The sequence below is a fragment of the Platalea leucorodia genome (assembly GCF_965183815.1).
Source record: "Platalea leucorodia genome assembly, chromosome: 10".
Lineage (NCBI taxonomy): Eukaryota > Metazoa > Chordata > Aves > Pelecaniformes > Threskiornithidae > Platalea > Platalea leucorodia.
The window spans coordinates 8,723,044-8,730,171 of NC_138832.1; positions in this window are offsets into that span (position 1 = coordinate 8,723,044).

Here is a 7,128-nt window from a genome sequence, read left to right on the forward strand (position 1 = left end):
GGCGCTACCTGCCTGGCTCCAGGGCTGCTGGCCACGCTACAGACGTACTCCAGAAAGGAGCAGTTGTGCTCGGCGCCTGCAGCCCCTTGCTTAGCTAGTTTGCAGCTGCCTTTGCCCTGTCTATGCCACCAGGCTGGAGGCATTCACCTTGGCTCACTGTGCCTCAGGTTCCCGTGTGTACAGAACGACATATCACTTTTTGCTTCCCACATGTTTTCTAGGGAGGCATGTTATCAAAGACATGTGAGCGGCTTGGCTTCTGTTTAAAATGCAGGCTTTGCTACAACACACAGGTAGAAAGAAGACAAGCTTTTGGACATAAAAGCACCCCGTGGAGAAGATTCAGGTTCAAAAAGCAGAGCTGGAGACATGGCATCGCTGCAAGGGACTCCCACAAACCTCCTCTGCTGCCACAGCCTCTTCCAGTCCGCTCTGCTGAGGCACAGGACGGGAGACAGGAGTCGCACCCCAGCCCTCTCCGCCGCCCGCTGCCAGCGTGCCCACATCTCTCTGAACGCAAAGCCTCAAGCTGGGGAGTCTTAATAAATGTTGTGCTTGCTCTTCACACAGTGATTTTGTGTGACTCACAATTAATGCCAGTGAAAGTCTTATTAAATAAGATAGTTAATGGCAGCTGAAGCTATGCAGAGGCTTAAATTTGGTGTGCTCCAAGGTACCAACCTAAACCACCCCCGTAGTGCCCGTGGCTACACCAGGGGCAAAGTGGAGAAAGAAGCCGCTTGTCCAAGGACAGGGATGTGATCTGTCCCAGCTCACCAGACCCAAGCGCCTTTGGCTAAATCAGAGTCAAGTCTTTTTCTTGTATATCAGTGTGCTGGGAATCATACTCACTCCTCAGGCCTATGCTGGTGATAACACAGAGAAGCCAGGTCACAGCTTTCTGCTTGTTCCTTGTGTCCGACAGCACTGGCCATACAAGCATTTTTACTTTCTCTGTCAGATCAATTTGCCCCTTTCTAAAAAAGATTGTATTAAAATTATAAGGCTATTTATGGAAGGCTTAGTCACAAATAAGGTTGGGGTTTTTAATTCCCTATGCCAAAAATTTTTTTTATTCCCTATGTCAAACAAATTAAGTGACCAGTATCTCCTTAAACTACACGCTTCGTGTTAGCTTCATAGTTAGGCAAACAGTAAATCTGTGTATGCTTTTCAAAGGCTTTGTTTCACAAACAACAACAAAAAGGAATAGTCATGGGAAAATTACAAACCATTTGGCACTAAGGAAATTATGAATGCAATTTCCTGAGCTCAGTGTGCTGAAGGAGTTGCAGTAAATAGCTGTCAGGCAGCTTTCTCTACCAAAAGATTTTAGACATGATACCCGGCTGTGAAGGAGATTTGTTGGTGCTGGACTTTTGCTCTCCTTCCAGTTCAGATGGGATTTTCAACTGATTTAGTTCAGCTGGCACGAAGGGAGCATGGGTGTGTTTTCTTTGGTTTAAACCAAGTTTTCTGGGAACCATCTCTTATGCGAAAATGAGAGAGTTCACTTCTTTGCTGAATTCTGCTGAAGAAAAGTGATTTAAAGATTGTTTGAAGTCAAAGTTGAAAGAGACCCAAGAGAAAGATCTCAGATATATGCATGGATATAGAGAAGCTGTCTTCCTGCTACTTCCAAACTGAAATAAATACCTTCAGTAAAAAACAGATTGTGATTTTTTTTCCCCTCGGCAGCTCAAGTGAGGGTTGAGAACAGAAGAAGGAACTGAACCAACAGCGGGGAAAAATATTTGACATTGAAGTGTCTGGATCTGAGGAAGAACATGAGAGTTATGCAGAGGCTGTTTAGATTTTGATGAAGGAGCCTCTCTCAGGAGAGCAGCACACTACAGCGAGGGTGCCGGAGCCTTCCCCCAAGAGGAAAAGGGCTCTGGGTGCTGTGCATTCCCTTCCCAGTGAAAAATACTGCTAGACCAACTTTTGGGGGCTTATCAGTGCCTCGTGTCCCCCTTCCCAGAGCTGCTGGCTGGGATGCAGCTGCTGGGTGGGTGCAGTGGGTGCTGCTGGATGTGGCACCGCAGCCAGAACCAGCTCCTGCTGCCGAAACGAGCCGGCCAGTACCCTGGGTGCTGCCAGGCTGAACCCGCTGCCTCGGAGAAGTGCCGCAGCAATGCCCCTGGCTCCCTTCAGAGAGGTTTCTGCCCCTCCAGCAACCCTGCAAGTGTCCTTGGCAACTCAGAGCCACAAACATCAAGTGGTAGGAGCCAAGAGGGCCCGGCCAAACACGAAACCTGGTAACTGGGCTATAAATATTTACACGCTGCGCCTCGGCTTTACTCGTTCTGCTGCATCAGGAGCACGGCTGGCCACAGAAGTCCAGGCATTAACTGTCCTGCTTGTTGTGGTCCAGGACTTTCAGCCGGACCATAATCCCCACCGTCTCAGTGTCCTGGGTCAGATCCACTCCCGGGGACGCCAACGGCTGCTCCTCGTCCCAGCCCAAGGTGCCAATGCATCCTGCTCTGATTTTGATGTATCTATCTGCAGCGTTAGATTTGCCCACCGCTCCCCAGATCAGCAGAGCCTTGCAGCCCAGCCAGCTCCGTGCTGCTGCGAGCACAACTGCTCCAATGCCATCTGGGCACGACTGCCTGGCCCCCAGCTGGGCACTCCTCCTTAGGGCAATGAAATTCAGTCTTGCGAGCATTGCTGAGGCCCGATGCTGGCTACGGCATCTCAAATCAAATATCTGCAAAGCCAGGATGATCCATTTTTTCCAGAGAATTTTTTACTCAACCCTGACACCCTTGTCACGAGTGCCATCAGTCTATTATCAGCTCTGTCATCGGAGCACAGACAGATTCCAGCTGAAGCAACAAGTCGCTGATGGGAGCTGAGTTTAGGCATGTAACTGTGCCAAACGGCACTGGCTTCTCTCTAGCGGGACAATAGCGTTCAGCCCTTTAAGGCATCTGACCCAGAGCGAAGGCATTTTATCAACAGCAAATATCTCAGCAACAAAGCTCCCGCTGGTAAACCAGCCCAAGCAGAGCAGAAATGAAGTCACAAGGGAAATTCATTTGCCTTTTGTAACAATTTGGGCATTCTCATGTGAGCAGCGGACACAGCTCTGAAGCCCCAGGGTAGAAAACATAGCCTGGACATACCGTGTGCATTTGCAGCGTTGTGTCACTTGACCTGCCTCATCAGAGGAATCCTTGGTTTTGCACCTTGAAAAATGGACATCAATGCAAATAGTGCAGACCACTCAACCAAAGCTACAAAATATGGCAGAGTATCTGGTGAAGGGAAGAAGTTTGTATTAAATCTGGCCCTTCTGTCACTGAGATCCAGAGGCATTTCCAGTTCTCTCTTATTACAGATCTCAAAAGCTTCAGAGGCTGGGAGAATTCACCCAATGGATCCAAAAGCACCAGTGACTAATATTAACTGCCTGGGGAAAGGGAAAAGCAAGCAATGCTGCATCTGGTGTTCCCCTTCCTCTTGTACCTCTGGGAGTTTTAGGAGCGAGCCGTATCAGAGAAGAGCAGATTTAGCCTTCCATCATCAAAGGGTGCAGAGGAGACACTTCAAGGCACTGCAGAGAATGAGGGTGCTGTGGGGATGCGGCAGATATACTGCCCTTAGCTGTCTTTAGAGTTATGCCCACAGAGCTGCTAAGCAGAAAAGGTGCATTTTGGTAGAGGCCAGTGCTGCGGGGGGGGCAAGGGAGATGCTGTAGATGGGATGCGGGTGCAGAACATGCCTACCGTGGCTCCCCCTCTGATTTTCTGTGATTAGCCCATCCTAAATCAGGCAAAGGGGCTGCAGCTAGCAAGGGAGAGAGGAGGAGGTCAGTGGGTTGCAGGACATTTACTGCTACCAACACTGAAGGGGACAATAGCTCCTCTTGCTGCCATGGGCTAGCCATGGGCTCTGGACACCAGGCCACAGAAACAGGGAGGAGGAGGAGGGGGAAGATGTCTTGCACAGAAGGATGGGACAGAATTCAGGATACAGAAGTCCCTTACAAACAAAAAGGGCTCAGAGGTAGCTGCCAGGTACCTGCAGCTCTTGGCTGTACTTTAGCATTGCTTATAGGAGGAGGAAGGGCAAGGGAAAATATTTCTGCTGCTGTCTCAGCCTAGGCACATTTACACTGCGAAATGCTTTGATGCTCGGCCGGTTGGTATTTTCCTATTCACAAAGCATCCTTTGCACCGTGGTGCCTTCCCAGCTCAGCACCGTGCCCACGTGGAATAGAATAACTAACCTTGCTGCTGCAGGTAGAAGAGCTGACACACTGCATAAAGCTGACAGCTTTAATTTATACACTTTTTATCTTTGTCCGCATTCCTGGGAGCTTATGCATACAGGAAAGGGAGCAATGTTCACACATATCCTTAGAAGTAGCTATGACCACACTATTCTGCGAAACACACAGGGTTAGGAGATTGCAACCATATATGGACTCCTTGGGGCTGGAGCATCGCTGGCACCCCTCGGAGGAGGACAGCTGGTGGAATTTCCTATGAAAGGTCAATTAATAAAGACCAAATCCTTTTGTATATACGCATGTCTAAATATTAGACAACAAATTCAAGGCTCTGCTACCCCAGAGTCCTGAATCTTACAGAGTCTCCTGCAGTCATTAAGGGATCTTGTAGCCTATGAACCAGGCTCTAAGTGCCCAGCATGGACTGTAAGGACAGGAGCAAGGAAAAGCACCAAGATGGCCCATGGGAGGGCTGCATGTCCCAGACTAACATTCTCCAGAGCCCCTGGTTGCCAGCCTCCTTTCTGAGAGCAGAGCTTTGCTCACCTTTGGTACCATCCTGCAATGCCAAGCAGTGGCAAGCTTGAATTCTGCTCTCCCCAGCTTTGGGCTCTCCAGTCATAGCCTCACCCCAACATCTCACCTCTGCAGTAGCCAAACCACCAAGACTTTGCCTTGCTTGTTATTGGGCCTGTTCCAGGGCCAGGAGCCTTCAGGGACATCAGTCCCACTGCATTGCTGTGCTGCTCTCCCTTAAGCCAAATTATAACGGTAGAGAGATCAGGGCACCAGCAGCCAGGCTGTCCCCAGTGCTGCTCCTGCCAGCAAGGTGCAAAGCAGCTTCTGATGTTAACATGGTTGAAGGCACCAGGTGAGTCGTAAATTCCTTTCTATTAAGTGGCACCCACATCGCTCCCAGCTCAGCAGAGAGCAGAGGAGATGGAAAGCAGCAGGCACATGCGGTGTTTGCTCTGGGCGGTGTTGCTACACTTGCACTGGACACAGAGAGTACACAAATACTCCCACAGCCTCTGGGTTCTCTCATCGGCTTAGCAGATTTTGTTAGGATTATCAGCAAGGACACCATTTCTTCATTTCCCTTCTACTTGCCTCGTCTTCCAATTATTCTCCAATCACAGACACATGTGGCCAAAAGATTTTTTGCAATTTAGTATTATAAGAATGTATTTGGGCCCACTAGCATCCGAGAGGCACTCCCACTCCTGCCTCCTCTCTTAATCTCACCCAGATATTTCCTCCAGAATAATTCCCACATCTGGTGACAAACACTGTTTTGGGGCTATGATGAGCAAGAGCCAAGCAGAGAGAAAAGTCTTCTTGCAACAGCGCAAAAAGGCATCATGACCACAAATTGGCTGCAGGTGACAGCAACTTCTAGTGCTAGGAATGGCTTTAAGCCCAGGTGATGTCCTACCTGTGAGAGCAGGGGAGCCTGGAAGGAGAAGCACCATGGAGGAAGGTGCCCTTGCAGGCTTGATGCTCTGTGTGGGGTTTGAACCAGCTCTGATACTTGTCAGCAGCTCCAGCAAGGGCTGCATCTTATCTCTGAGGGGTTAAAACCAATCCCACAACCAGCTTGTGACGACTAGCATTAAACTCCGGATTCTAAAAGCCTAACAGGGAAAAAAAAATGTCAACAAGCAGCTGGCCTTAAAGAGGAAAGCAAGGTGCAGGGTAGATGTGCAGTTTCTGAGCACGAGGTCACCTCAACTGCCTCCAGGCTCCTGGGTGTTGATGCCTACCCACAGGTACCCTGCTGAAACAGCCAGATCCAGGCTGTTTTAGCAAATTCCTCCCTTTCTTCAGTGCAAAGGCAGCAAGGAGGCCATCACTAAGCCAAGGACCTCCTTTGAGAAGGTGGTGGCTTCTGCAAAGGGGCTCAGGGTGTAAAAGCAGTCTGTGTTGCAATGGGGTCTCTTCTCCTTTCTGCAGACAAAGACTCGAGCTGGATGGTGGATAAGGCATGGCGAACATGGCGGGGGATGGAGAGGGTCTCTGGAGCAGGGGTGGGCTGGCAGCCTCTGCGCTGCCTGGACCCGCAGGGACATGGCGGTGATGGACAATTACTGTCCTTTCCAATATTGCCATCTAGAGGACCCAGCAAGGACAAGAGCTCCTTGCAGGCCATGATGAGATAAGGAAAAAGTATCAAAAGCTTGCTTTTTTTTAATTTTACCTCACATGAAGGCTTCCCCAGCATGACACGGAGACAGAGCGCCAAGTGCACAGGACTGTCTGTGCCTTGGGCAGGAGAATACAGGATTGCTCTAAAAACAGCCCTGTGATGTTTTGAGGCTGCAGATATCTGGCGTTGGCCCACTTCCCAGGGCTTTACTGAGCCCCACATGAGCATGGCCAGGTGGTACGATAGTTTGACTGAAACCTGTCCCTAATCAGCTCAAATTGAACTGAACTAATAAAATGGGGACTATTCAGCCAGTGGTGGCTCTACACACCTACCTGCGGTGCAAGTCCCCCTCCCCAGACTATGCAGGGACCTGCCTCGTCTCTTCTTCCAGTGCCTCTACACAGCACCTATCCGAAATCTTTTTGCATGGCTGAAAAATGCCCGTTCACGGCACAGCGAGCCCGTCCCAGAGGATGCCTGCCTGCAGCCGCATCACTGGGGAGGGCAGATGCGTGCCGGCTGGTCCCGGCTACAGTTTGGGCACTGGAGATAGCCCTCACCAATGGTGAGCCTGAGGGCCTGAATCATACCATATTTCAACAAAACAATTCATTTGTTAGGGGTGTGCTGCATTTCTTTTGAGGGTTTGCGACGATAAAGAGCTGCCAAAAGGCATTTGTTCAATTGCTAAACTACGTCCTTGTTTGTTTTAGTTACGTGCCCAAGTACAACCCAAGCC